Below are 7,268 nucleotides of genomic sequence, written 5' to 3'. Positions count from 1 at the left end.
GTTTGTCTCAAACCATAATTTGTACATCAATAAAATCAAGAAAATAGCTTTCTGCAAAAGACTGACACATTACCCCATGGCCTGTGAGTCGAGTTCTAGCAAATATGCTTTGCTACTGAATGAAATACAAAAGTCTCTGCTCCCTTGGAAACACAGATTCTTTATCTCCTTTAGCCTTGCAAAAACGGAAGTATTGACCATCAAGTAAATGATTTCTCTTTCTCTGGAAAAAGCTATGAGAAAATATCAAACAGTCCTTCCCTCAGTTGCTTCATAGGGGTTATCTTGAGCTACCCATTAACTTCTGAGCCATTTTCATCTTTGTGATTTACCAATCAGCCATGAGTGTAAAATGAGATATCTTTTATTTATCTTAAATTACTTACCTTTGGCTCCACAATGTTTTCCTTTAGGTAATTTTGTTCCTTTTTTCAGTTGCTGTTTTTTTCTGTTTGTTATTGGTTTTTGTAATAGCAAAATCTGATATGACAATAAAGAAAGAAGAATATTTTTTTTAAAAGGACCCTTCACCAAAATCTAATTAAATTATTCAAGTAAACTTTGTGGTTTGTTTTGGGGTTTTTTTTTCCTCTACCTAAGTAAATACATTTTTTAATAGAAGACAGACAAATACAATATTTCCTCACCTTTAAAAAAGCCACAAATTATTTCCAGATTATTTAGTATAATTTTTATTAAGATTTTGGAAGCAACTCTATTTTTAACATGATGATATCTCTTCAGACCTTTGTTACACTTTAAGCCTTTTGTTTCACTGACAGGATAGAGACCAGAAGGAAACACGACTGAACACAAAATGTTTTTTGAGGAGGTTTCATGACACTGTCATTTGACTTTCTGCTGCAACAGGGAAACTGTGCCAGAGCCCATTTTGTATTGTGGTTTCTATTAGCTCTGTTGGTGCTAGCACAACCAAGAGTTTAATTCATTCCTGAAAACCCAAACAAAAACAGACAATATGGGTGTGACTCTCCATCTTAACAAGCCTGATCAGCCCTCCAGAGCACTGCATCAAAATCATGCATCACACTGCACAAGCTTCCGCCTGAGCTTAGGCATTCCTTGATGCTGGTATGTTATCAATCCTCCTCACCCCCAGAATCCACAGACCAGGGTTAAACAAGGCATTTCTCTGTCCTGGTGACCTCGTCTGCAAAAACCACCCTGGAGGCTGTGGATCCATCATTTTGCACCACAGTACTACCGAACTTCATAGCGTTCATGCTGCCATGTGCTACAGAAAGAACAAAGCTTTTCAGCTCATAAAAGTAAAATGTGCCTACTTTGTTTAGGTTGCACTGTTAATTGTTTTCTACTCTAAAACACATGCATATGAAAACTAAATCTGGAAGTGCATGCTTCAAAATGTCAGGAAGACAGACATATGGTCAGCACAAGCTTTGTCAATGTACACACTGACATAAGAACTACAAACCAAAGCATGTTCTCTAAATTCATATCTGGTTGTCTAAGACCAAACCCCCTGGTTGATCTCAAAAGTAATTTTGTACAGAGTAGATTGAAATGATATGCTAAATCTTGCACATGAGTTGAATGTGAAATTAGCTGTGAAAGGGAGATAAATTACATTATTATGTTTTTCTATTTATAGAAGCAAAAAGCCACAGAAGGTTTTGTTTGCTTGATTTACTAAGCAGCTCTGCATGAACTAAAGCTACTCTGAGGGTAATATAAGTAAACAAGTTTAGTTAAAGAGAATGACCACCTTTATATGCCCTGGCATAAGAAATAATCTCCAGGAAAAAAAAAAACCAAGGATAAGGGTTTTGTTTCATCTTTTCAGAAAACTTTTTTCCTTTAAGAGAATTTTTTTTTCTTATCTTTTCTCTAAAGTCCATTTCTAGTTCTCTTGAAAGGCAACTCAATTATCATGAATCAATTTATTTGTTGAAATAATACTTGCATCAGGTTTTGTATATTTCACTACATCTGGTGGTTTCGAACACCAATTTATTAATCATGTTAAATCTACAGATAAAATTAGTTTGAAAGCATGAAAAATCAGTAAAAATCAATATTTTAAAAGTTTCTGAAATCCATTCTGTATGGATACTGAGAGAAAATATTTCTATAGCTTCATCAGAGAGGAGCATCTTTAAATATTTTCAATATATTTCATCATTTTTAATTAATTCAGAAGAAAACCATTTAATGGCAGAACATTAGACTAATTCTGAATATAATGCACTTAGGAATATGAAAATAATATGCTGTATTGGATCTTCCATTACATAAGATGCTCCATAAAAAAAAAAAATCATGTCTAGCCTTTTAAGAACTTTCATTACTTTCTGAAACTCAGAGGAATAGCTGAATCAGGTTAAATTAACTCTGCTTGCTCAAATCAAATGTAGATAGAGATATAAATGTTCAGTAATTAAGGAAATCCCTTTCTACATTTCTATTTTTTTGCAACACTTTCTTTAAATAAGACCTAATATTATTATAAAAATGTATCTTTTTACATTTTATCATTTAACATCAGAAGCTTCAGCAGAGATTGTTCTATTCTAAAGAAAGCAATAGAGAAGAACAGCTCATAGTGAATAGAACTAAGCAATCCTCAGTCATTTAGTATCTCTCCTTTATCCTCATTGGAGTTCTCCGTAAAAGAACAACAAAAAATTATTTATGCAGCATCAAGAGTTTAAATGAGATTGGGAAACTATTACGTGCCATAAAACCTGTATGTCTATTAATCTCATGACTCCTAGAAGTCCAGAGACTTATTAATTCTATTTCCCAGGAACATATGTTGGAGGTGTTTTGTATCTCTTGAATATCAGGAGTCAGAGGACAATCACCTTTGTGTGGAAACTAATGAACTAATAATGCTTCAGTGAACATCTAGCACAGAGCAAATACCTCCATCACTTGAAGTATTTTCCCAGTGATTCCCACCACAGATATGGTAATCACCACTCCATCAGATCATCTCTACTACCCCATTGCTGATTAGTCTATTACCATCAGTATCATAAAAAATACACCTTTGAACAACCATGCAGATGTAAGTCATATAGATAAACAAACATGTCAGCGAAACACAATATCACAATAGCCTCATCAACAAACTCAGGAGGTGCTGGATGAGTGGACAGTAAGGTGGATTGAGAACTGGAAGATCCCAGAGGGCCATAATCGGTGACACAGGGTCTAGTTGGAGGCCTGTCACTAGTGGTGTCTCCCAAGGTTCAATACTGGGTCAAACATTGTTTAACTTATTCATCAATGACTTGGATGAAGGAGCAGATGCCTTTTCATCAAGTTCACTGACAACACAGAGCTGGAATGACTGGCCAATACCCCGGAGGGCTCTGAGATCTTCAGAAGGACCTTGACGGGTTGAATAGAAAAGAACTTTCTGAAATTCAAAAACAGCAAATGCAGGGTCCTTTCCCTGGGGAAGAATAACCCCATGCACCAGCACAATGTGGGCCAATCTGCTGGGATGCAGCTCTGAGAAGGACCTGTGAGTCCTCTTCGGCAACAAGCTACCCATGAGCCAGCATTGCCCACGTGCCCATGAAGGCCAAGAGCCAGAGACTCCACAGTGGAGCAGATTGCTGAGCAAGGTTGTGCATGTTCAAGATACACAGGATATTCAAGAACCCTCTGGATCCAATCCTGTCCAATGTACTCTAGGATGACCCTGCTTGAGCGGGGAGGTTGGACCAGCTGACCCACTGTGGTCCCTTCCAGTCTTACCCATTCTGTGATGCTGTGAAACCAGAAGTTATTTAATGTGTGAGAACCAGGATACTGCATGCAATGCCATTTCCTGTGAGAAGAATAGAGATATCAAAACAATATCTCCATAATATTTCTCTAGCAAAAAACAAATCACATTATCAGATGAATGTCTTCATTCCTCATATTCAAAGGCAACACCAATTACTTTCCAAACATAAGTTTAGAGCTAGGATTCCTGGCCATTGTCCTATAACAGTCAAAGACAAGAAAATATCCCGAACACCAAATTCTTTCTCTCCCAATTCCCAGCTCTAAAATACATGATATGTAGCATGCCTGTGAGACTACTCAAATGTAATGTAAAATACAGAACTTGTGGTTTACCTGGCCTAGACTAACATCTCTTTGTAAGTGAAAGATAGCGCATCAAAAAAGCATGAGCACTATGAACAGTTTATAATGTATCCTGAATATTTTAATACTGTTTCAGTTCCAAATCAAATGATCGAGAAAATGTAGCTATTCATGGGTATGCTTATTTTCCTTTTCACAGATGATGACTGCTCAGTATGATCAGCTTTTTCCCAATGCAAAGTCTCTGTGGAACAGATTCTTACCCTGAACCTTTGCTGAAAGATGTGTAACAGCTGATGAAGAGCTCCCTGCATCTTTAAGTTTTGAGAAACACACATATTTTCATAGAATCATAGAATCATAGAATCACAGAATCACAGAATGGATTGTATTGGAAGGGATCTTTAAAGATCATCTGGATTCAAGCCACCTGCTGTGTCTGATGGACCCTCCAATAGACCAGGTTGATCAATAATCATTGTTTTCTTGCAGTGAAATAAATTAGATCCACAGGACTCTGACTATAATGGCACTGCCTAGCAGGGTATCAGCTCCTGTAGGGAGGACTTACTCTTTAGCTCTTCCACCAAGCACAGGATCCTCCCAGAGGCAAGATACCTGCAGCACAGCTGTCTGTGGACTGCCATCCCTCAGGATGTGCCAGGCACCAGGTAGATAAGAAGTCTTTGGAATGGTCCAAAATAGTTTCAGAGAGCTCAATATCTACTAAATAATCACAGGCCAGTGCTGGTCCATCCTTTATCCCAATTTCATTGCACTAAACATAGCCTATATACCATCCATACCAAAGCAACAAAATAATTTGGTGTCTGGTTTAGATAACAAATTTCCCCCTTCACCTAATTCTGATGTGCAGATCTGCTTTACTTCCTACAGACTAGTACAGGAAATTCTTCCAGTTGAAAGATGTTTTGAAGACTTGAGTGACTAGATGTAACAAGGCTGTGGTCAAGCATAACAGCTTAGTTAGTAGTGAGGAGATTATGACTGACAAGCAAAGGAAGGAAGAAAATGGGACACTACCTGAGAGGAAGGGTTGAGATGAGTGTGGAAAAAAAAAAAAAAGTAAAAGGTCACAGCAAGAAAAGGAATGATGTGAAAAAAGAAATAAAGAGAACCAGAAAAGAATAAAAAAAAACAGGGGAGACGGAAGCCGGAGGGGAATGTGTTGTAAATAAAACAAGTCTTGAAGCACAGAAGGATAAAAACAATGTATTCAAAAGACCAGGACCTGCAGAGCTTCTCTGAGTTGAATTTAGTGTTTCCGGACCCAAAATGGGAATAACGCGGGTTAAGAGATGAAGGAAAGGATGGTGCTGCTTATCTGTGCTACTATTTAGACAGATTTGTTGGCAAAATTATCCTCCATTTTAAGATTATGGCTGAGCCCATCATTCATTCCCATCATTTTCACTGATAGCCATAAACAGCCAACAGCAGTACAGGCAAAGTGCTTTGTTGCATGCAGGCACAATACAAAAATAATGGCCTTGTGTTCAGTGGGGAAACATTACAGCATGGCCACATAAAACCCACTGAAAAGCAGGACTTCTATTTGCACTGCACCCATGGGCAATCCCATCCATGCAAATTGCTGTTCCTGGTGCACACACCTTAAGGACCACAGCCCACCAGTCTCACAATTTCTACATGAAATTACATATTACTTACTGTTTCCTGGACTACAAGAAGTATTTGGTGACAATACAAAGTGAGGCTTTCCTTCTGCTACACTATACACAACTTTTCAGTCCATGAAATTCACAGGTAAACCATATGTGTTATGTGTAAACCAAGACTTCATTGCTGCATACTCGCATCTGGTGCTTTCATTTCTTGCATTTCTCACTTGAGTTTCTTGATTAATTATCAAAATTGGCTGTAGGCATGAGTCATGTTCTTTAAAACAACCTGTTCAACCCGTCAAAAAGAATATAAAGATTTTTCACTAGAGCAAATTTTTCTAATTGGGTCACAGTCTTTTTTTTTTCTCTACATGACATCACAAAGAAATGGTTGATTGGTTTAAAACCCTTAATCCTTGAGAAGTGTTCTACCTCCTATGCAGATTTTCATTAAAGTTGTAACATAGAAAAAAAATCAGTGATACAGATGTTTTGCATAAGTCTGTGTTACACGTGTAAGTGCTTTTTTGCACTCTTGCATGTGACATCACCCCTGAGCGCACATAGGCCCTTGCCATTGCATAACATGCTCTGTAGTCCTGAATTCCTGTGAGGAGAAGCTTCTCTTAACTGTTCACATTTGAATAATATATATTTTACATTATGTCATATACAAATTAAGATTTTGCTACAGCTATGGGACTAGTGAAAATCAGAAGCTGCAGAACTGCTTCACATAGGTCCTATGTGAACATTAACTGGGGCAACATCTCCATTTTTGTTACTAGCACCTTGCTACATATAGGAGCATCATACTGAGGTTGGGTTAATGAATAATTTAATGAAGCTGGTGTAATTATGATGGAAGTAACCAGACTAGATATATATTTCTTGAATACCATGCTTTTGGGTAGGTTTTTCCCCCTTCATGAAACACTAAGAAAGCAAAGTGCACAGTTTGTCCGTGGTATAAAGGCCTCAGAAGTGTTTGCTCGGTGTGTCTTGTTTACTATTGTCACATTTAAGATTGGAAGACAATTTTTTCTCAATTGACATTACCATGGTTTATTTTCAACTTTCTCTGAAGGAAGATAAAGGAATTAACTGTTTCTAAGGCTTTTTTTTTTTTTTTAATCCCAAGAATGTCACATGGTCTTCCCTCTGTTTTTGTTCACATAAAACAGCACAGCTGTGGCTTTTAAACTCATACTTGAAGTCTGAGTTTTTCTACTGTGAGCATTTTGTGGCCTGTGCTGAGCAGGGATGTAAGGAAGGGGTGTTCTGCAGAGCGTTTGTCTGAACATCTGCTGCATAGTTGTCTGTGGCAGAAGGACAAATTCAGGGCTTGTGTAGGATGGTTTGTGGTAAATTGTGTTCTTCTGAGTGCCTTGTGTGATGCACTTCCATCATAAGGGGAGAAGAGACACAGGCCAGTACATGAACATGTGGCCAAGAGCAATTACTTTAACAAAAAATTTGAGTGGTGTCTGGTTCAATAGGGGTTGCACCTTTGGGACGCATTTGAAGCATTTT

This window comes from Vidua chalybeata, chromosome 5, assembly GCF_026979565.1.
Source record: "Vidua chalybeata isolate OUT-0048 chromosome 5, bVidCha1 merged haplotype, whole genome shotgun sequence".
NCBI lineage: Eukaryota > Metazoa > Chordata > Aves > Passeriformes > Viduidae > Vidua > Vidua chalybeata.
Note: the sequence above shows the minus strand (reverse complement) of the source record.